Source organism: Bombus huntii, chromosome 1 (genome assembly GCF_024542735.1).
Source record: "Bombus huntii isolate Logan2020A chromosome 1, iyBomHunt1.1, whole genome shotgun sequence".
Classification (NCBI taxonomy): Eukaryota; Metazoa; Arthropoda; class Insecta; order Hymenoptera; family Apidae; genus Bombus; species Bombus huntii.
This window is the reverse complement of record NC_066238.1, coordinates 22075907-22100452: the sequence shown is the minus strand read 5'-3', so window position 1 is coordinate 22100452 and position 24546 is coordinate 22075907. Positions and strand designations below refer to the sequence as shown.

The window sequence follows — 24546 nt, the reverse complement described above, 5'->3', positions numbered from 1 at the left end:
GTACATCCTATATATACGACAAATTTTAGAACATTATATAACGAAGAACCAGATCGTCGTGGCCATGTGATGTGAATAAAAGGACTTGAATTTGATGATATTTTTATAATGTTAGATAACATAACTAAGTATCTTCACAGTAAGATAGGATGACATGGTTTACATGATCTTAATGTTGTTCACTCGAGTGATGATATTATAAGGAAAAGCGTAATATCACAGGTAGGATGATTCATAATTTAGAACTACTAACTCATGTATGTATTAAAAATTAAAGAAATATATTAAATTTTATAGGATATTTATGTTTAGTAACCAGTAATTCAGAGATTGGTATTCATGGTTACTATAACGAGGCTGTAGAAACGCACCCTTTCTTCTTTGCAAATGGTCCTGTATTTATGTCTAAGCCGAAACTGGAACCTCTGAATAATTTAGATTTATTCTTGTTATTTTCTAAAATACTTATCTACAGTATACCATAAGGAATGATACCGTATCGCACCTAATCGAGTGCCTTAAGAAACATCAACAGGATATCACAGTAAGTAATCCCTTATCGACAGATATGTAAGTAAAAGTTATGTGTCATTGTTATACACAATTATGTGTTAGTGTTATACACAGTTATTTATCATTTTCTATTAATTCAGTTGTAGCCACTACAATATCTATGACACTGGTAGTAATTATAAGAACAATAATGATGTTCTATAAGAGGAAATGATGATTAGGAACAAAAACTTACAGGTAAGTCAAAGTATATGTTATTTGCCATTTGAAAAGAAAGTTACTAACTTGGAATTTTTTGATAAATAATAATTGTGCAAAATATATTGGATTTCAAATTTGTCAAAAATTGATATTTAAGAAGCATTGTAATAATATAACATTAATATTTTGATTTTTCAGAAGATATCATGCGGTGGATGGATAATATGCAAAAAATATTAAGCAGTATATGAATTTTCCTATTGCGTAGAGATAACAAAATGAATTTTAAAAAATGTCGACACGGTAATAAGAAATAGCATCATGACAAAGAATATATAAAGACAGTTTCATTTTTTATAAATAAAAATTTGTTGTTCCAGATTTTGAAATACAGTGAAACGTTTAATTAGTATCTTAATATCTTTAAATAATTATTATTTTAGAATCAATTGTAATTGTATCATACGTACTTTTGAATTCGTGCAAGAACATATGTAATTTTGAAGTAGTTATTATTAGGAAACTGTTAGACGCGAACAGTATGCGAAAAGTTAGTATGCAGTGTAATAATTATCAATCAAAACACAAGAATTAAATTCTTGAGGAAAAAATTTCCGGAATTTCTTATTTACATGATTATAAAGAAATCCATAATAAAAAGGAGCTGCTTTCTAATACTTCTCTTCCTTGTAATGCCTACGTTAACAATAACGAGGTTCGACTTTTTGTTTTTAGAGGGATACTGGAAAATTTGAAAGTACAGTACCATTGGGAAGAAAATCACGATATTGAAAACGATATTTGCAAGTAAATTTCCAAAAAATCTGTTTTCAAATTTTCGCTTTCTATTTCACATTAAAAGAAAGGGAGGGCTGCCTTCTTTTTCTGCAAGACAAAACAAACATTCTGAATCTCGTATCAATGAATGATGTCAATAAGTTATTTTTCTTTTCAGATTGAACAATATTCCAGATTTATTCATAATTTCATACTACGCGAAGAATAGACTTTCATAGGTATATAAAGGAAATATTAAGTATAGGAAAACTCTTTTTCGTTGTAGGTGACATATGCTTCACGGTTGAACACATGTATTTTTGAACACATATAAATGAAAAAGTACTCTTATGGAGAAAAAGAATTGATACCTTCGATTGACATTAGATAATGTATATAAACTTATGAACAATCACTATCAGTTTGTATTTTAGGTGCACACGCAGATTTGTTGGAGTTCTTATAAAATGTACTTTCTGTACGAACGTTTTATTCTTCCAAATTTTACGATACTATGTCTCATATGATAACTATATGGATTAAACGTAATATAAATGATCCGAAAATAGACTCGAACGACATTAATTGTCTTTCTATTTATACCAATATCGAAAATACAAGTAAAGCTGGAACAATAGTATGCAAGAATGGACTATTTATTATTTTAAACCAAATCATAGCATATTCAGAATGCACAGTATTATCATGAAATGTAAATGAATCAGTTGTAAACGAACGATTTTACTGTAAAATCGTTGCCGCCTTTTTTTCATCTGAAATATAGCAGCAATGAGTACATTCTTTTAATATATAATAAAACGAGATATCTTTATAAAGTTACATATGTCATCACTGGTAACTGTTATCTCGTATGACACCAAATATACCGTTAGTATGGAATGATATTTTTATGAAGATATACTTTAATGATAGATTTTATGAATGAAACGTTATATAAGAAAAATTATCTCTTGTTATTCTATGAAGTGTAGTAGCTAATGAAGATTAATTTTACGAAGTATTAGAGCAAAAGAGAATTAAAAAATTAAAAAGATCTAAATAAGATTGTTCGTGTGGCTTAATTATCTCAATTCTGGTACACCACTTGTTACATTCTAACTAATTAGCGCTAAACAATAACTTGCAAATATTAAAGATATTAACACCTAAAGGTTTTCAGGAAATTTTATAATATTTGATTATTGTATATCTAGTCATTGATTGATAAAATTTCTTGTATAAGCATAGATCGAGGTTGACGTCATACGCAGATTGCATATCATTGACAGGTATCGTTTTAATTTATTTTATGGCTAGAATCGTTTGAATATTATACGAATAATTATTTCCATTCGAACGATTAATAAATCACGTACCTATAAAAGATATATTACGAAAAAGAGGTGACGAAACAAAAAAATATTGGAAATTCCGTTGTCATTAGATCAATTACTTTTGCAATGATTTTTATTTCCATGTAATTACATATGAAATGGGTAATTCATTAACATCTCCTCGAATCGAATATAATTCGTTACACTTCACAACGATTCAAATAATGGACGGGAAATATATAATAACTTTCCTGTCCTTGCGTTAAAATAGTACTGTACAAATCAGATGATACAACCTAACCCCAACCTAACCCCAAAAAACCCAATTACATCCACATTGCATGACAGCACACTTGCAATGGATTTTTGTGATTTCAATGTCACAGACAATGACACAACTAATCAGAACACGTTCGAGGCTATAGACATTGAAATTACCGCGTGTTTAATACGTTTAAAGCATAAATCTAAATTTCACGCGATTATTTCTTTGTACATTGTGAAACTCTTAAATTATCTTAATCGAATAAATAATCCTAATGTAATAAAACATCTTGAAATAGACCTAGATATCTGAAACAGAAACTCGAAGGATAAGAAATCCTAAAAGGTACTAATCCTAAAATAACAAACTCCTAAATAATAAACAAGTGATAAAACCTGTTATAAATAATAAACCTTACCTGGAATAATCAAATCCTAACTAATCGAAAATAAAATAAGGCAAGCAATTCTTAATCTTTCAAGTAATTTTTCCGAAAACACAGAAAGATAGAGAAATTAAAAAGACGCAGCACAAATTGCAGCACAATGAAAGTTTCGGAGCGATGAATACGATCGTATTAAACTAAATAATTTTCAAAAGTGAAATTACACTGAAACGTATATCGATGATATTTGTCATTTCTACGATCTGTTTCGCTTGATCGTGCTTCTTTTCTGATGTAAATTCAATTTATAATACGAACTAAGTTTCCTTTATTATTATTAGTCCTGCGTCTTTTTAATTCGTCACTTCTTTTATTTCAGAACAATGACGGGCTCCAAGATGCTGTTCGGATGTTTGGCGTTAATTGCTTTTCTGCATCCATTAGTTCACGTTTGTACTTCGAGTAGTACAGCTCAAGGTTTGTACTTCGAGTTGTCTTTTTCCATGCACTTCAAATTCCAATACGATCTGGTCACGTGGCCTTCGTACAATTTCGAAATTTTACCTGTTTGGTAATCGTCAATGAAAAAAGAAGTTATGCGTGACCTCAACACATTGAAACAATTTTTATGATTTTTTATTTGCCGGTTGGTCAGCAAGTTAATGGAAAAATTTCACTTAACTATTCGCGTTAATCTCTTCGGTTTAACTTTTGGGAAATGCTTCGTTAGCTTCGGGAATATTCCAACGATTCGTTTTACGTACAAAATAAGCATGATAAATATTACATCACGGTAATGTAATATCGGAATATATTAAAGGTGTAATTTTGTTCGATTAATTATAATTTATTAATAATGGATTGAAAATACAGATATTAGTTAGACAGAGAAACGATGTTTGATTAACAGGAAAACTAAATGCAACGCTCGTATTTACAACAAATAACTTGACAACTATTTGGTAACTCTCTCTCTCTCTCTCTCTCTCTCTCTCTCTCTCTCTCTCTCTCTCTCTCTCTCACTAGCAACTCTAACACTCGACAACACTCGCAACTCAATTCTAACGACTCTATGCTTCGACGTCTCGATCAACTCTGATTCTCGCAACACGCACACTTTTCGATTCGCCTTGAATAGCGAAACCGTCCTTCTTCTAACGTTGTCTATTGTTTCCCTCATACCTATGTAAGAACTACCAACTACGTGCCTTTAGTCACGTAGGCACTCTTAAATGTAAACGAACCACAGAAACACGACGTACACGGTTTTTCTATTTTCAGCCGATCTCCAATCAAAGCTATTCTACGATATTACAATCGGCCTTTCCTGACAATCACATCTGCCCTCAGATGTGCTCATCATCGCCGCTCGCACTTACATCACTATCGTCAGCATTCCACCATTTTATGTGATCGGCTGCCGTGGAAGTTGTACGTGGCCCTTCGTGCTCCCCCTCTCGCTGCACTATGCATCGGTCATTTCGCAGGACTTTTATCACCCGATACGGTCCAAGAAACTTCGGATGCAGCTTTAGCCCGGGACCCCTCTGCATCCTCTCGATTGCCACTAGATCTCCCGTCCTGTATGCTGTCGCCTTCTTGCGTCTCCTGTTATACGCCCGCTTGTTTCGGATTTGGATCTCCTCAATCCGTCTCTTTGCGTCCGCACGCAGCTGATCTCGTTCCTCTTGGAACACCGCGGCCTGTTCGTCCTCGATGTTACTGCTCCTCTTTCGCTCTTCCTCTATCTTCCTCTCCGTTGTTTGTTTACCCATTTCACTCTTGTCAGGGGCTTTGATCGTCGTGGCAGCATCGTGACATTTTCGTAGGCTCGGTTCGTACATGGAAGACGTTAACAACTTACCATCTACCGAGACTATGATCTCTTCTTTTTCGAAGGTCTTCACGTTCATCGTGTCCTCGACAATCCCATCGTCGTCCTCGTCATCCACATCCTCTGTATATCGATATTATTGGAGGGATTCCGCACGTGCGACTTCCCTTGTCTTTTCGTTCGCCTTGCATTCACTCTCTTCGAGTCTATCCGAAAACTTGAAACAACCCTCACATCCGCAACGCTATCCTTCTCAGTAAATTCGCAAATATCATCAACAACATCCTGTTGCTGTTGTTTAGCCAGATTCTTCCTCCTCGTGATGTTCGCTAAGTCCTCCTGCTGGCCGCAAGAATCCGACGAGGACACCATCTCGTGGTCCACTTTACCAATCACCACGTGTCTTGCCACTATTCTCCGTTCCTCCGACACTTGCTGCACAGCTGCCCGATACTTCTTCAAAACTTCTGCTAACTCTTCTTTATTTTCTTCCAATTGCGACAGTAGCTCAGTTCGTTCGCGACTAGCTACATTAACACGATCTTCTGCTTCGGAACGTTGCCGCAGTACTTCCTGCAACGAAGCCAGCGTCTCATTCGGTTCTTGCTCCAGTGCCTGTTTCGCTTTAACTGCAACTGCTCTAGCGCATTCTGCATCTTCTAACTGGTTCTTCAGCTGTCGTAAAGCTGCTTTACCCGTCGAGTCACCTTTCGATCTCTCCAGCATCGTTTGAGCGTCTCTTAGCAATGCTTTGGTTCTCTTCAAATCTCTTTTTAGCCTATGTTGCATGTCCTTAACGTGTGACAAATCTATCTCACTCGCCTGTGTCTCTACATCTATCTTGAGGACTTCCGGACACTCATCGGGATTTTCGTCCTTTATTCTACTAATAAAAGATTCTCCCCCTTTTATACTTATTTCAACAGTGTCCAAAAAGTCTGCGCCAATAATAAGCGAATGTTGCATCACTGTGTCTGGAACTACGTGTATGGTTATACAGTACGACTCATTGTCTATAATAATGTTCGTGGAAAATTTCCCGAGCGTAAAATTCCTTCCGGAACCGACACCGCCAAATCCAACGATTTCCCGACTTAATCTGGGCGCTCCGATTTTCACATGCTGATCTGCTCGCATTAGAGTCAGCTCACTACCGGTGTCTATCAACGCGCTCAATTTGAAATTTTCCATCTTAACATCCTTACCACGCCTTGTTTGTAACGACCGAAACACGCTGTAAACTTTTTTTGAGGGCTCACCCAAATTGTCGCAACTTGATGCGATGTGTCCGTACTCCCTACATTTGAAGCAATTGTAGCATCGCGTCTTCCTCGCATCTCCAGATCGACCGGGTTCCTTGTTCCTCTCGGTTTCGGACAGCTTCGCCACCGGCTTTACCCTGTTACTCTTCGGCTCCTCAAATTTCGTCCTCATCTCCATATCTCTTTTTATCGCTTCGTAGCGCCTGAAACGCTCTTTTAATTGCTCGATATTCCTGGCTCCGTATAGCACAGTCTTGTTCGCGACCTCGTCGGGAATGCCTTGAATAATGTAGTCTATCAAGGATTGCGTATCAACCCTTCCTTGTTTTGCAATCCCGCACATGTGATACATATATTGTTGCAGACTCTCATCTGCTTTCTTCTTTCTATGGGATAACTCGCCATGTATCTGTTGGTCGCTTACTACATTTTCAAACTCATTCCTCAACGCCTTTTTTAGCTTTGCCCAGGACTTCGCGCATCGTTTTTGTCGTACGAAGGCCTGAGCGGAGCCTGCGAGTAATTTCTTAGCATAGGCCACCATGTGGGCGTCTGACCAACCCCACACTTCTGCCATTTCCTCGAAGTCTTCCACCCACTGATTTACCCTCAGCAGATCATCCCCGCTGAATTTCTCTAATGAGTCTTCCACGTCTTTAAGACTCAACATCGAACCGACGCATACCTTCTGCTGCTACTCATCGCGGTCCTGATACACCGCTCGCGTGCCTCTCCTGTATTCTCGCGCGCCTTGTTTATCGTCCTCGCCTTCACTTTCGTCGGAGCTCTCTTCTTCCGACGATACATCGTCTCCTTCTAGGGCCGCCTGTAGCCGCGCGCGTAGTTCGGATTTTCTTCCCGTTACCTTCAACCCCAAGCTAACGAGACGCGCTCTCAGCTCTTTCGTCCTCAGCTTCTCGAGGTCTTCCTCTCCCTCTTGACTGCGTTCGGCTCTCTGCTTGCTTCTTAGATCTCGCTGGTTTGTTGGTTCTTCGCCACGCTTCGAATCCTTAGGAGTAGATCGACCAGGTTTGCACGCTCTGTTCAACCTGGCAACCAGCACTGATCTCGCACCGGATATAGGCAGATTCATCTGTGCGAGCTTACTCCTCAGCTCCTCCAGCGTCAAATCCTCTTCACCCGACAATCGTTCGTCTTCAACGTTTGCCATTTTATTCTATTCTTTTCTACTCCCGCAGAAATAGCTCCGTTAAATCGTATCGTTTCTCTGTCTTATTCAATCCCGGACGAGCCCCCACTTGTAATATCGGAATATATTAATAATGGATTGAAAATACAGATATTAGTTAGACAGAGAAACGATGTTTGATTAACAGGAAAACTAAATGCAACGCTCGTATTTACAACAAATAACTTGACAACTATTTGGTAACTCTCTCTCTCTCTCTCTCTCTCTCTCTCTCTCACTAGCAACTCTAACACTCGACAACACTCGCAACTCAATTCTAACGGCTCTATGCTTCGACGTCTCGATCAACTCTGATTCTCGCAACACGCACACTTTTCGATTCGCCTTGGATAGCGAAACCGTCCTTCTTCTAACGCGTTTTTAATACGCGATGGCGCTATCACTTTCTAAAAGCGTCGTCTTTACATTTCCGATGGCCACGGGCACATCCGACTGCCAGATATACAATGTGTTATAAGAGTATCATTACCATACTTTTCATGAAAAGAGCAATTTTTCTTGATAACTATACTCTGTAACATAGATTGAAGTCGCTGATTTGATCCCTCTGATATCGTTGTCTTATGAGAGTCTCGTCTGGTCTTGATTGGTTCTGTTGACTCTTATCGTAGTGAAAAATCGATTCGTTGTGTACCTTTTTTGTATAGAGAATTATTTTGTGGTAGAATATAATGTTGTAATATTTGTGGTCTTTACTTTACTAATTTTGTCACTGAGCCGCTCTTTGGTTAGTTGAGCGATTCATATTCCGCATATATTCCGTACTTGCTTCGCTTGGTACTTTTATAATTTTCGCAGTTACAATAAAAAATTTAATTCTTAACAGATTAAAGATTTAACCTCTTGCTTTATAGTGTACAATAATTTTTTTTTTTTTTTTTTTTTGTATAGGTTATGTGATCCATAGTTTGAGTGAGTAGTACATATATATATATATATATATTTAAGATTAATATTTTATCAGTTTCTGTTCGTAACAACATCGAAGTAGTCAATAAGTTTGAAGAGTATAATTAAGGAAGTTATGAAGCAAGAGGTTAAGAACAAATTCTGAAAGAGGTTATGTACAACTCAGTAGTACTGCTTTACATTACTTTGCGAATTACTTTTCAAGCATAAAAATAGTTTAACAGCCATTTATAGTTACTTCCTTACCATTACATTCATTAAATTCGTTTGATTTTGTAAACAAAATAACCACGCTGACCAGTCTCTTATTTAAAATAGAATTATTTTGTCATATATCCAACAGTTTACTTTCTCTTCGTAAATATTATTAATAATTTTATCAATTTCGTATACTTCCATACTTCGTATAAGTGACAATGAATCAGAAGAGTTTCATGGCAATATTGAACAACATACAGTCAACTACAACACCATTAGATACATCCACCATACAGTCAATTACAACACCATTAGATAACAGCAATACAATAGATTATAATTTTCTACGTGTCATTGATTCATCATCATCATTTTCCGTTTTTTTAGCATATGTAAAAACCATCCAATTTAAAGTGTTTAAATAACAATAGCCTATACAATATAATTTTATGTAAAAGAATTGATTATACCGTGCTTTAAAACCGTGCTTTAAAATCGATATACGCTGAAACAATACATCCCTCTGCGCTTCCAATTTGTTTTCGCACGAAGAATCAGTCCACTCATTCAAGGACTACGAAAGTTCTACTGGGATGAATGAAAACTTTTGTCTGACCCGGTGTGTATACACAAGATGCGCGAATCTCGAGTACAGCTTGCATTAATTAAAGTAATTGGTTGGTTTGGCTCTATATATATTCTTACTCTATATATACTTATATGTACTCTATATATATTCTCTATCTTATATATACCATAAAATATTTCGTGAAATCGCGTATTCGTGTCTAATGTCAGGGATTCTCTTTCCATAAGTCTGCGTTTTCTATATTATCTTTCTTCCTTATCAGTAGGCATTCTCACAATTTGTGATTAATACTGCTCGTACAGGAATGTTAGGTTTTTGACGTTGTAAAATTTCACGTGAAATAATAATGCCTATATATTGACTAATTTATCAATTAATTAAATCCGTGTATATCAAGTTTTCTATAATTTAGTACTTTCGTGTAACTACAGAAATTTGATGCAATATAAAACTTGATTAAAACAGCGATTCATTGGGAAACGAGAATAATGATGCAAATATCTTTGTATAGTTTTTATATAGGATTTCGATCGCATAATTAATCAGTATCTACTTACCAATCTTTAACTGAAGAATGTGAAGAAGGGCTGGCGGTATATAGACCGCAATTACGATCGTTTTCATGTAAATTGCCAAGCTGCTGTACATGTTTGTTATTCGTAAAAAGTTGCTATGACAAGCGGAAAGAAATAGACAATCCAGAAGTATCTGCAATAGAAATCAGAATACACTCGTTTTCGCATGGTTGGATCAATTTCGCGTGGGACTAACCTGATTGAACCTAACGCGGGATAATTGTGTTAGGGAAGTGATACATTTACACTGTACATGAGAGTGTGTGTGTAAGGGCCAGAGGGCGTCAAGGTCTTAGTGGAGACAAAAGACTGTTGCCAGATGTTAGAAGAATCTAGGATAGTCGGTTGGCGACAAGCGTGCGTGCAAGACGTTCTTCAGAGTGTAATATAGATGTATAACTGTTGCGTGGGAAATATAGTCAATTATTTGTATTCCCAAATCCTCGAATTTCCTTAACATGGTAGCAGAGCGTGGTTACTAGTTTTGCAAGATATTTAGTGCGTGGTTACGATCTTGCGAGTGAGTTTTCAGTAAAGAAAAAAAAACTTTCAGAGGAACAAAATATACTTCGAGCACGTAGGAACGCTTGAGTAAGAAAAGAAAAAAAAAGAAGAATCAATTAAAATGGAGAGATCGGAAATCATGATACCTATATTCGATGGTGAGGATTATGGAATGTGGAAGCAAAGAATCACGATGTTTCTCAAATATAAGGAATGCGAGGTTGTTACAACTAGAATGAAGAACGAAAGAGACGATGAAGACTGGGACAAAAAGGATTTGAAGGCGATAAATATAATTTATAGTGCAATATCGAACAGACAATTGGAGTATGTTAGGGAAGGAAAAACGGCGTATGATATAATAAAAAGGTTCGATGAAATGTACTTGAAAGAGTCGACGGCACTGCAGATCGTATGCAGAAGGAGATTGGAAAACATAAGACTGGAGAACTACACTGATTCAGCATCATTCTTTAACGATTTCGAAAAATTAATAAATGAATTAAAAAGTGCGGGCGCACAAGTAAGTGAGAGGGAAAAGCTGAATTACATGCTGAATACGTTACCCGAAGAATACAGCTACATAGCGGACATAATAGACGCATTGAAAGAAGAGAATCAAACGGTAGCGTATGTGAAAAATAAAATAGAAATAGCAGAGAAGAAAAATAAATCCAATCGAGGAGAAAGGCAAACCAACGCCTTTTCTGCAAAAAAGGAAGGATGCTTCAGATGTGGAAGATTAGGACACTTTGCGAGAGAGTGTCAAAATGGCGTCCAAGCGGGAAGCAGTAACGGCTATTGGCATGGGCCAACACGTGGTCGAAACAGAGGAAGAGAGAACAAAGGCAATACGAGCAGAGGACGTGGAAACTTTCATCGTCAATCAAGAACCGGCACGGGCGAGCATGGAAACTCAAGAGCAGGCATATGGACAGCAACGGCGCACGCAGCAAACAGCAGTGAGACGAATGAAATAAGTAAGAACGAAATAGTGTGGCTATTAGATAGCGGTTGTACCGATCACATAATTAATAATATAAATTATTTCGATAAATCTATCGACCTAAAAGAACCGGTAAATATATATTTAGGCGATAATAGACCGATAAAAGCGACAAAAGTTGGGAATGTTATAAGTTATTTTGAAGCATTCGGAAAACAAAATAAAATAAATATGAGGAAAGTATTTTACGCGAAAGAAATGTCCGCAAATTTGATTAGTTTAGGTAAACTAACAGACAATAAGAATACGGTTATTTCCAAACGAAATATTGCGAAAGTAATAGATGAGGATAATATACTTACAGCTGTAGCGTTCAAAGAGAATGGGACATATAGAATAAAAAGTATATTGAAAGGGAAGAAGCACTTAGTAAACAGCGCCGAACGTAGTGGTATGAGTAAAAAGGAAAGATGGCATAGGATGCTAGGACACGTAAATTTTAAATATTTAGAGATTTTGGGTAAAGAGCAGCTAGTGACTGGCATACCGAATGAATTTGAAAAGGAACTTTTGAAATGTAGGGTGTGTATAGAAAGCAAAATGCATAACTTACCTTTCAAAAATAATCGAACTAAGGCTAGGGAAATAATGGAAATTATTCATACGGACGTATGTGGTCCCTTTAAGACTACCGGATTCAATGGAGAAAAATATTTCATTTCATTTATCGATGATTATAGTAAAATAGCTAGGATCTATTGTATAAAATCAAAAGATGAGGTCTTTGATTCTTTCGTACAGTTCGTAAATGAAGCCGAAAATTTAACGGGCAAGAGGTTAAAAATATTAAGATGCGATAATGGTAAAGAATATTTAAATAATCGAATTTATAAATTTGCTAGGGATAAAGGTATAAGAATAAATAATTGCCCAACATACGTACATGAATTAAACGGGACAGCGGAAAGGTATAATAGAACAGTGATGGACATGGCGCGTTGCTTGTTAGCGGAAGCGAAAGTACATAAAAGGTACTGGCCGGAAATAGTTTGTACAGCGGCATACTTGAAAAATCGAATATTAGCGAATACTATAGAAAGAAAGACACCTTTTGAAATATTCTTCGGGAAAAAACCAAGTGTTAAAAATCTACATCTATATGGAAGTAAAGCTTTTGTAAGAAGGCCAGAACAAAAAAGAGTTTCCAAATGGGACAAGAAGGCAGATATGGGAATTCTATTAGGATATAGTGAAGTAGGATACAGAGTCTTATTAGGTGGGAAAATAACAATAGCTAGACATGTAGAGGTCATAGAGACAGACACTAAATGTATCGGTTTTGAGGAAAATTCATTAGAGGCAGATAGAAATGATAGCGAAGATAACTATTCATTGGATGGTATGGATAAGGAAGAGTTAGAAGGTAGGAAAGATGAAAATAATAGTAGTATTAAAAGCTCAAACACTCCTAGGAGATCTACACGTATTAAGAAAACTCCAGTAAGGTATCCAGAAAAGGAAAATATTTGCGAGATTCATGCAAATTATTGTAAAGTAGATATCCCTCGTACATTTGAGGAGGCGATTGTTTGCGAAAATAATGAAGTTTGGAAACAGGCTATGGATAAGGAAATAGAATGTCTCTATAAGAATAAAACTTGGAAATTGGTAGAAAGGGTAAAAGGCAAAGAAGTATTAGATGTAAAATGGGTTTACACGAAAAAAATCAGAGGACAGGTATAAGGCTAGATTAGTGGTAAGGGGATTTCAACAAAGAAACGTAGCCGATGACATATATTCTCCAGTGGCGAGTAATCAGACCTTTAAGATATTGCTATCATATTGTTGTCAAAATGGATTAATAATTGAGCAAATGGATGTAGAAACTGCCTTTTTAAATGGTGAAGTAAGCTCGGAGGTATATGTAAATCAACCAAAGGGATATGCGGACGGAACGAATAGAGTTTGTAAATTATCGAAAGCGCTTTATGGGTTAAAAGAAAGTCCGAGGGACTGGTATGAGTATTTTGATAAGTATGTGACGAGATTAGGTTTTAAAAAGAACAATATAGAGCTGTGCCTATATACTTATGGAGAGGGAGAAAATGTTGTTTATTTGTTAATATACGTAGACGATTTGTTGATTTGTAGTAAAAACAAAGGGAAGATACATAGTGTAAAAAAAATTATTAACTGATAAATTTGAAATGAAAGATTTAGGTGAAGTAAAAGAATATCTTGGAATAAATATAGAGTATGATTATTTAAAAAATGAAATGAGATTAAGCCAAAAGAAATACATAGAATCATTAGCAAACAAATATAAATTACATAACAGCAAATTGTACTGTACACCTATGGAGACCAACTTAAAAATTGAAAAAGCTGAGATAAATAGAGAGGACATTGGATACAAGAATTTAATTGGCGCATTGCTGTATATTAGTGTAAATACCAGACCCGATATAAGTTATAGTGTGAATTATCTGAGCAGATTTCAAGATTGTTGTAACGAGACACATTTTAAATATGCCTTGCGAATATTGAAATATTTGTACCGGACTAGAGATTTAGGGCTACATTATAAAAGAAATGAAAAGTGCGAAACGATAGATTGTTATGTGGACGCTGATTGGGCAGGAGATCATATAGATAGGAAATCGACTTCTGGGTATGTAATTAGATGGTATGGAAATGTAATTGGATGGAAGTCTAAAAAACAAAGGTGTGTGACAAAAGCCTCGACGTATGCAGAGTATGTTGCTCTATCGGAAGCGGTGAGCGAAGTAATGACTATCAGAGAACTAATGAAAATCTTCGATGTAAATGTAGACGATAACCCTGTAAAAATCTATGAGGATAACTCTGGAGTAATGAGTATAGCAAAATACGGAACTTTTACAAAAAATTCTAAACACATCGAAGTTCATTACCACTACGTTCACGAGTACGTAAAGGAAAATAAGATAAACATAATAAAAGTAAGTACAGAAGAAAACACTGCGGATATTTTTACGAAGGCACTGTGTAGAGAGAAATTTGAAAGGTTTAGGTCATGGATGAATGTAAAATAAGAGAAATGTAAATAAAGCGATAAATGTTAAATATTTTGTTAATTCGACAAGTATGTAAATAAAATTAAGTGTACAGTATAAATGTAAGGAGGCGTGTTAGGGAAGTGATACATTTACACTGTACATGAGAGTGTGTGTGTAAGGGTTAGAGGGCGTCAAGGTCTTAGTGGAGACAAAAGACTGTTGCCAGATGTTAGAAGAATCTAGGATAGTCGGTTGGCGACAAGCGTGCGTGCAAGACGTTCTTCAGAGTGTAATATAGATGTATAACTGTTGTGTGGGAAATGTAGTCAATAATTTGTATTTCCAAATCCTCGAATTTCCTTAACATTTACTTCATTTATTTTCCCTACGTATGGACAGTGTGTTGTTAAATGCTTCGTATCGTATCTTGTCATATTGCTTATTGCTCTTGTTTGGTGACCAATTTTTGCTAATTCGTCACTTAATTTTTTTTTGTGTTAGTTTTTGAATGTAGTCCTCTTATAACTATTTCGTAGCTCCTTTCCGTTTTCAGCTGGTATGTGTGGTACACAGCGTTTTTTCTTTTAATTCTTTTATCACTTTCCTATAATTTTCTGGGGTGTTTATTTGAATTTTTACTTGTTCTAATTTTGTTTGTTTTATTGTGTAGTTTTCCTTCCCAACTATATCGTTTAGTCGATCAATAAGCGGGTCTATTATCTGGGCGTCGACAAATATTGGTGGTGGTTTTGTAGTTTGCGTTGATTTAGTTGTGTTTTTGGTTGTTGGGTCGTCTATTTCTTCCGTAAGTGAGCTGAAGGAGTTTCTTAATGGTAATTCTTGCAGCCATCGCTGCTTTTCTGTATCTGAATTTCCTGTTATTTTTCGTTTCTTGTTATAACTTGCCACCTTCCAGCTTTCATCCTGTTGGGTTAATTCGTTATTGGTAATATTCTCTTCATTGTTTGGTATTGTTTCCATATCAACTTCGTTTGTAGCTGAGCATTCCTGTTCTTCGTTTATTGGTTGGCTTGGTTTTGATGTGTTTGTTGTTTTATTTATGTAGTATTGTTCGTCTTTGTTAATTATTTTTATCGGTGGGATGTGCTTTTTCATTTTAGTTTTGCTTGTAGTCTTCTTAGTAGAAGACACGAGTTTCCACCATTTAGCTATGGGCGTTGCCGTTCGTAACTTTCTCTTCCCCACTTGCCGCACTTTTTCTGAAGCACTGTTTTACACGTCCGTTTGGCTCGGTTGCTCTGGCAGAACTCGATTTACAACATTGAGAACATTTATATCGAAAATTCTTTCTCGCATGAAGCTTCTGTATTAATACAAAAGGCACAAATTAAGATATATGATTGTTCACAAGTATTAGAGCACTTGCTGATCTTATAGATTTTATAGAAAATGTGATACATGATTGACCAAGATTATTAAGAAAATGAAGTTTACATCCGTATGAGATTAACGATCCGAAATACACACTTTGTGAAAATTCGTGACAGTTGGAGGAAAAGTAATGAATTAACGATTATGTGACAGCAATTAAAATCCGTCGATCTAAGGTCTTTATTAAATTAAATAGTTCAAAATCGTTTACATATTAGGTGATCCCATAAGTTTTTGTGTATATATTTATACACTTTTGTGTATATATTTCATGTGTCGATTTCTAAACATACGGCGATACGGGACCAATGCACTTGAGCTTAGCTGATCGAGAACAGGCTAGAGTAGATCTTCGTGGGCATAAGATCGTAATATAGTGAACACAGTGACTTCTAACAGTAAAAAATCACGAGTGAAATGCGTATCCATTTTCGACATCTCATGTTATATGAATTTCGGAAAGAAAGTTCGGTAACAATTGCCAGGAAAAACATATGTGCTGTTTACAGAGAAAATACGCTTTCATCTCGCACCTGTAGGAAGTGGTTCCAACGTTTTAGAGCTGGGAATTTCTGTTTAGAAGAGGAGGTACGCTCCGGGCGTCCTCCTCAGACAGACGGAGATAAAATTCGGGATCTTGTTGAAAAATCACCAAGTTTGACAGTTCAAGAGATGTCAAATGTCCTGAAAATACCTAAGACAACGATTCATAGGTGTTTAAAAAAAATGGGGATGGTGTCAAAGTTGAACGTTTGGGTGCCCCATAAACTTACGGAACGGAACCGAAACGGAACGGAACGGTTCGTTGAACGAACGACAGCGTGCATGTCATTAATTGCACGTAATAAACGTGAACCATTCCTTAAACGCCCCTGGTAACTGGTGATGAAAAGTGGATACTTTTCGAAAACCCTGAACGGAAACGTAGCTGATCCCAACGAAATCAGCCACCTGAACGCTGTGCAAAACCAGGGTTACATCCACGTAAAGTTCTTTTGTGTGTATGGTGGGATTATAAAGGAATACTCTATTTTGAACTTTTATCTAGTGGTGATACCATTAATTCAAACAAATATTGCGCTCAGTTGGAAAAATTAAGAGAAGCACTAGCTGAAAAACGGCCAGGTTTAGTGAATAGGAACAACGTTATCTTCCATCACGACAATGCTAAACCGCATGTCGCGAAAAGCGTTACAAAAAAATTGTCTGAATTTAATTGAAAAATTTTACCACATCCCCCATATTCCCCAGACATTGCCTCATCTGATTACCACCTGTTCAGAGCATTACAACACTTTTTAGTAGCTAAAAAATTTGAAAATATTGACACTCTCAAAAATAGCATAGAAAATTATTTTAAAGAAAAACAAGAGAACTTTTATCGAGACGGAACCTACCAGAAAAATGGGAAGAAGTTGTACAACGAGAGGGGGATTACATTTTTTCATGAAACTGAAAGGTATGTAAACGATCTTAACATATATAACCTCTCGAAAAACGGCACGAACTTATGGGATGACCTAATAATTAAACAACTATAAATATATCAAAAGATTATAATAAAAGAATGTAATAGAATATCTAATGTCCGTACTTGTAAATACAACGAAAAACGTAACGTGTAGATTCCAGATGTTTATGAATGTAAAATTTGCGAAAAGCATATGAAAGTTATACACATAAAATATACAAATATTGATATATGCACGAAAACTATGCGTATATGCACAAAGATATGTACAATTTATGAGTAATATGTCTAATATTGATTTATTAACGTTATGTGAATTGATACAAAAGGATATTTAACAATTTCGTTTTAAATAAAAATCTATTTATGACGACGCGCCAAAATTCGCATTACGATAAATTACGATAAATTATAAATTGCTTTTCCGTATCTGCAGCACTCGAATTGTACAAGTAATGTGTGCGTTTGAGGGCCCGACCTTTTGGTCGACCGCGCCATACCTGCAGTAAAAACGCATACTGGCTTCGCATTTAGATGTTCGCGTTCGACTTGGGAATGGCGCGCATAGATGGTCGGCGCGCGACTTGCCCTCTCCTTGCGGATCATTGGACAAGTTAAACCTACCCTTTCGGGCGGCAGCTCGCTTAGCTGGCGCCACGCGATACCTGCCACCATATAGCTCGGTCCCAGCAGGTTGGCTCTCCAGCCGATTATTCCTGCTCGACAACCATTTTGTATGCTTACCGCTTGCACCGACGGTCACAGGTTTCCTCTCCAGCTCGCACGCTTCGTGCTTTTTTCTGCGCCCCGGTTCTTCGTTACTGTTGTTTTCTTGGTTCTATCTTGTTTATTGTTCTATCTTCGATCCAGTGTTCTGTTGTATCCGTTTATTTCTTCGTTGCGATTCTTTGTTTGGTTGTTGTTGTTGTCTCTATAAACTTGAAATATAAATGCAATTTCCTTTTAAATACAGTAACGAGGTTTATTCAATTTCGATAACATTGTATTAGTAAGATATCGAAGCTAGCAACTTTTCGTTGAAGTTTATTTTATATTTCTTAAATTATTCGGGTAAAGATAACTCCACACTGACGGCCTATTGTCCACAGACAGATGTCGTAGTAATCGGCGGACAATGTCTGCCAGTGAAACTTAAGGCGCGTACGGGCAGACTACAGGCGTCTGTAGACATTGCCTGCCGACAACACATGCCAAAACATGTATATAAACTGCCTGCAAGCAACGTCGCTTGTCCACTAGAAGTTTGCCAGGTATCACTGCGTATCGATGAGTCGAAGATGCCTTGGAGATGCAACACACGGATCGTTTAAATCTACCTGTAATCCAATCAAGCTAGCCTAAAAAAAAGACAAATTCAACATTAAATTGTATCGGACATTTTGCTACAACGCTCAACTGATAGAAATCATGCTCAGGAACAAATATATGTCTTTGCTAACTTTCTAAATATATGTAGACGACGTTTTAAATTGCTAGTAGTTGAAACAAACAATATGATATATTTTTGAGTGATTTATAAGGATTTACAGGCCCACTGGGAAATCTTATTAGTGTTCTCTTGCACTATGTATTAAAGCGCATCAACACCGATAGAAGCACTGTACACGCGATATCGTCGCAGTGTCTCCTGAAAATCGGCGATAAGTCGCTCGAAACTTTACTGGAAACATTTCTCCATGTTCTACTGACAATCACATAGCATGTGTCATTGCTGGAATTTGATAAATTTGGTTGAGAACACGAAAGAATTTTCCGTTTACAATAAAGCAAGGGACTATCGAGTTGGAACAGTTCGTGTTTGAAAATAGCGTTCTATGCTAAAATAGCGGTGGAAATTATACTACATGTAAAAGTGAGTCATAAAAACAAATACAATTTTCTTATTTTCTATCTTTTTTACTTTTATCGCAAGTTTGATTTCTATACATATAACTGTTTTCAATTTAAGGAGGAACTTATTTTCTTAAGGGCTTTTCATACAAATTTGAAAAATAACTGTTGTTTTTGATCCCTTATCTCTATCTTTATCCTTCTATTTTTGTGAGACTGTATCGGTTATTTATTCTTAACTTTTACAATCCGAAGTCTAATTTATGTGCCGTATTAATTTTCTGTGAATAATTTAGAGATATGTGAAATCTTGCTATATATATAACCTGTTTGGTACCTATTAGAAGTGCGTTCGATCTAATGTGGAAAATTCTTAATTTTAATAAAATAGTTTCAAATTGCTAAGGCTGGGGCAAACTAAGAAGTTTCTGGAATATACAGGGTAATAAGTTGCTTCGCAAATATGTGTACATCGGGACAATATGTTACATATGTAATCCCTTACACAGTTTCATATTATCTTGTAAAATAATCATTCTTCTTTTAATATCAGTTGGTTTTTGTATTTTTATTTCATTTATCTCATAGATTATAATTCCTTTAGGAAATTTTTGCAAAAATTTTCGCTGGAAATTTTCAGAAAACCTTATTCCTGAACAAAATTTGTTTTGTACTACGAACTGTCGCATTTAAATAAGAAAAATTCTATTTATGTAATTTTGTTATTAAGCTTGTTCATATCTAACTTCAAATTATCTGTAGCTTGTTTATAATTAATTAAGTTTGAAATGTTTGTTTGTTAGTTATTACAAAAGGGTCATAGCTAAGTTTTTGAGTTGTGCTCAGGTTATTATAACTTCAGTTATTATGCTCTGAGCGTCATGTTGTTTCTTAATAAAATTCTTTAGTCTCAATAATCAATTTTCTCTGTTCGTAAAGATGGTGGTTGTTTATTTTAAGAATTTTGTTCTTAATTCCAAATATTGCGGACATTCTTTTATTATGCATTAGTTGGTATCCAATCTTCTTGGATAGGACGTATTGCATATTCCATTTTTATTTGTTTTATATTTTATCCTGTTTCCTAGACTCACTGCACAATCACGTTTGTCTCTCTGCTAATCTAACTTGTACTATTATTCTTTTAGTTATTAACAATAATTTCATATCTAAGCAACTCACTTCAATTATGTTTTCTGAGTCGTTAGTATATTTATATACTTCACCGTTGATAATCCTGTAGATTATTCTATTCTCTCCGTTTATTACGCCCCAAGGCTTACTATAGGCCGTGTTCCTAACCGTCGCAAACAGATCGTCTTACATGACCGTCGAGATATACACAAAGTAGCGATAAACGCATAGTTGTCGTCAAGCAACGAGTTCCAGAAACATCTATTCGCCTTTGGTGCGTTATTTTATCCGCATAAAGAAAGAAGCTGGTATACGTGATCATAGGTGCGAACGGTGACGTGATCCGAGCGTAGTGGGGGTCGTCTTCCAGAGAAGACAACGAAAAGGATCGAAGAGTAATCGGTCCCTTCTGAAGAGTCAAACGTTATAAATTGCTTAGTCTAACGAATTCATTGAGAGATATCGCAAAGTCGGGTCGAATTCCTATAACATATCAACTGTATTTATCGCTAAATAATTCGTGACGTCTTTATTATTACATTCATTATTTTTAAATATACAAGCTATATTAACTTGTTAATACAGTGTTAAATTCATTGAACCACCCCTATTATCGTAACAGAAATCAGGGGATCGATCAGTTCGTGGCGTCGGTTATCTAATTGCAACGGGAATTTACTACTCCCGTTGACGTGCTTTCTCGCGATCGCGTCTCTTCGCGAATGCTCGAATAAACACGGATTGCTTTTTAACTAAACATATTCATACCCTGTTTTCTCAAAATCGAAAGCTTAAAACATCCGTTCTTACTGATGTTATTTCAATTATATTTATATCGCGTTATTTCAATTATCTAATATATTTTTTACTTTTTTCATGTAAAATCATCATTTTACCAATTGTACCATAATTATTAGGAAGCTCTGTTAGAATTTAATCTTGGAATTAAGATTAATAATCTGTGGAAGACACAATGTTTGTGTTGAAACAATATAATGTGATATTTATTAAACAATTATTACAGGAATTATAAGTGTGTGTGTTCTGGAATGTAGTCAGTTGGCTAGTTATTCACAGACTGACTGGCTTAGTGACCCATGGCCCTTGAAAAGGTTTTGAACCCCACTCTCTATGCAGTAATGAGTGTGACCTGTGTGGGTGTCTGTGTGGCGTCACATGTGCCACAGAACCTTCTAGTAGCTTCTCGACGTGCCCATCGGGAATGTTCCATCCATATTCCTACGCTTCTTCCGCCGAATTCTCGAAAGAGCATGCACGTGCTAGCCGCCGTGGTACATCTCACGAACGCACGCTAATGAGGATATCGCTGAACAACGAAGGAAAGAATCCGTTCGATCAATCACCTCATCTGTATGCGATTAATATCGTTGTATTCCAACAAACTCTGAACAATAACTTAAACACGAAACTGTAATTTGTGTCTTTATAATTTGCAACGTTGTTAAAATTTTGTATCTCCCTTTGCAAATGCAAATAATTTAAATGAAAAAATACATGGTTTTTAAATCGTTTCTCTTATATTCGTAATAATAATTTCGTTCTACAGTGAATGCATTTATTATTCAACGACGTGATTTTCGGTTGTTTATTGGAAAGTTATAATGCTGCTGATCTATAGAATTAGTACTGACTGTTATAGTAATATGCACAGCGAGTCATTTGTAATAAATTGTAATTACTTGTAATGTATATCGATTGTAATTACTTGTAAACCACTCAATTCATAAATGCATACATATATGGCGGCACTCGACAGCACAAATACGACAACTCGACACTAACTAATACCAGACAACGGCAGCGCAGTGGTTAGCGCCTCAAGTTACGAACGTTCGGGATCTGGGTTCTTAAATCCCGGCGACCGTAGTCCGATTTTTCTTCCACGATTCTTAAATGAAAAGAAAATACAGCAGTACCCTAGCAGCGACATCTACAGCCAGCAGCTACAATTATCATTTGTGTCTTTGTTCTCTCCTAAAGGCCGTCCAAGGCACTTGAGAATGCAAAGAAGAAGTGCTGCAAGAACATAACAAATATATTTACAAACCAAAACCAATTCATTACAACGCTCATCCTTCAATTACATCCTCCATCGCGAAAATCCTCCGCTTCCTTTCTGTCAATCCATCTTGCCCATATGTGGTTCCATAGCTGCTGAATCGTATATAGACAAACAACAACTTGAGTAAGCAAGGGGGATGGATGTAGAGCCGACAAATAAAGGAAAAGGAGAGAGAAGTGTTTCGTCCTTGAGTTTATCATATTGTGGTGGCCGGGGGATTCAACGCTATGTCCTCGATTCGCTCTAAGTACTCAGGTTCTAGACACCCTTGGAGGGCGGTAGATTTTTCTTCATCGCCCGCGATGCTCGCCGCCGCGAGCTATCTCTCTAGTAAGGAGAACCATAGCACTATTTTCTAGGGCATCGTCAAAGGCACGCGGACTCTTCACTGGTCGTAACTGTTTTATTCTTGTTTGACATATCGTTAGCGCGCCCGGAATCACTATAATTGAAATCTCATTAGCTCGATCACGTCGGGGTCACTTACACCTCACATATTTCAAATAAAATCTGCATAATTCTGAAGGAAACACAACTACATTTGGGTTATCTTGTTTTCACAGAAACCTGAGAATTGCTCAGAGTATTTTAATAAAATATTCAACTACTTTAAAACGCAAAAAATATTGCAGAGGAAAAATCGGATTCGTCGAGGACAATCTTCGTTCAGAAAGTAAGGGAAATTGGCATTGCTGCTAATTGGTCAATTTGTATATCGGTGGTTAGAAAAGGATGCTAGCCGCTCTCGAGAGAAAGTCTCTAGTGGGAGACGTCGTTCATTAAAAAATAGGCGTTTCGACCGTTCGCGGAGAGACGCGATCGCGAGATAGCACGTCAACGAGAGTTGTAAGTTCCCGTTACGATTAAATAATCGACGCCACGAACTAATCGATCCCCTTATTTCGATTATGATAATAAGGGTAGTTCAATGAAATTCCACAGAATTAACACAAATAAATTAATGTTTATTTCAACAACTTATTAACTAGAAAGATATAAATGGAACAAAAAAAATGTAACTGCGTTTTGGTTGATAAGTAATGCGCGACATACCACATGTGTTGACGGTTCGACTTCTCGAAAAGTTCTGAACGCCTTTCGATTTTTTTCGTTTTTTCTGGAAGGCGACCCCCACTACGTTCGGATCACGCCACATTCTTTTACAGCGAGGTAAAATACGGGCCACGAGTCGACGTTTCTGGAAGTCGCCCTGCTTAATGAACCATGCGCTTGCCACTACAATGTTTGTTTGCCGGGCAGACGCGACGATCCGTCTGCGACATTATAGTGCCGCGATCGATAGTTAAGAATATGACCTATGGTAAGCCGCATGGCGTAACATTCTCCCCCCGTTGAGAGGGTACCGATCAAACTAGCGAGGTGTGGTTGAGGTTCCCATCTTATTTCGTCTCGATGGCTAGTTGTTCGGGTTTCTCGAGATCGGGTTGAATTGGCAGTGGGACAAGCCTTTTGACGCCCCGATCCAAAATGCTCTTTGCCGTCTGAACTGTAGCTGTCCGGATGACACCATCGGCGCCTGGATGAACCTTGATAACTCGGCCCAGAAGCCAATGCATGGAGGGAACGTTGTCCTCTCTGAGGATGACGATTGTGCCCTTTTGGATGCTGTGTCCACCCTTGCTCCATTTATTGCGGTTGGTTAGCTCGTTCAAATACTCCTTATGCCAGCGGTTCCAAAAATGTTGTTTAAGCTGTTGGATATGCTGCCATTTGGAGAGTCGGTTCGATGGAATGTCCCTGAAATCTCGATCACGTAAGCACATTAATGAATCGCCAATGAGGAAATGTCCGGGAGTGAGGGCTAGGAGATCATTTGGATCGGTGGAGATAGAAGTTAGAGGGCGGGAATTGAGGACTGCTTCTATTTCTATGATAAGAGTATTACTGTGTTAAGCTCATATGTTTCTGTTTCTCCACTCGCGCTGCGCCATAATATCCTTTGATATTTCCGATCCTCTGGTCGTACGAGGAATTGCCGATACATTTTCTCGATGTCGCCAGTGAGTACGTACTGATGAGAGCGGAATCTAATTAATATACAAAATAAATTGTGA

At 36.7% G+C, this 24546-nt stretch overlaps 1 long non-coding RNA gene across 1 annotated transcript in view; it reads left to right on the top strand.

Moving 5' to 3' along the window:
• Positions 1-603: 603 nt before the first annotated feature.
• The window catches only part of LOC126865949 (uncharacterized), a 60961-nt gene continuing 37018 nt past the window's right edge, over positions 604-24546 (top strand). The window contains exons 1-2 of the long non-coding RNA XR_007689737.1: positions 604-750; positions 913-1925. This is a non-coding gene — a long non-coding RNA (uncharacterized LOC126865949). The remainder of the gene's footprint in view (positions 751-912; positions 1926-24546) is intronic.